This window comes from Apaloderma vittatum, unplaced genomic scaffold (genome assembly GCF_000703405.1).
Source record: "Apaloderma vittatum isolate BGI_N311 unplaced genomic scaffold, ASM70340v1 scaffold27931, whole genome shotgun sequence".
In the NCBI taxonomy this organism is placed as follows: domain Eukaryota; kingdom Metazoa; phylum Chordata; class Aves; order Trogoniformes; family Trogonidae; genus Apaloderma; species Apaloderma vittatum.
In genome coordinates, this window is record NW_009698909.1 from 1 (window position 1) to 405 (window position 405).

At 61.5% G+C, this 405-nt stretch overlaps 1 pseudogene; it reads left to right on the top strand.

Moving 5' to 3' along the window:
• The first annotated feature begins 81 nt into the window (after positions 1-81).
• Positions 82-405, top strand: part of LOC104280523 — a 406-nt pseudogene continuing 82 nt past the window's right edge.

Below are 405 nucleotides of genomic sequence, written 5' to 3' on the forward strand. Positions count from 1 at the left end.
AAGAGGCGGTAGGGTTATCCGGCAGTGCTTCGGTGTTTGGTGGTGGTGTTTCTTGTGTGGGTAAGAGGCGCGTTTTCCGCGATGCCTGAGCCGGCCAAGTCCGCCCCTGCGCCCAAGAAGGGCTCTAAGAAGGCGGTGACCAAGACGCAGAAGAAGGGCGACAAGAAAAGGCGCAAGAGCCGCAAGGAGAGCTACTCGATCTACGTGTACAAGGTGCTGAAGCAGGTGCACCCCGACACGGGCATTTCGTCCAAGGCCATGGGCATCATGAACTCGTTCGTCAACGACATTTTTGAGCGCATCGCCGGCGAGGCGTCGCGCCTGGCGCACTACAACAAGCGCTCGACCATCACCTCGCGGGAGATCCAGACGGCCGTGCGGCTCCTGCTGCCCGGCGAGCTCGCC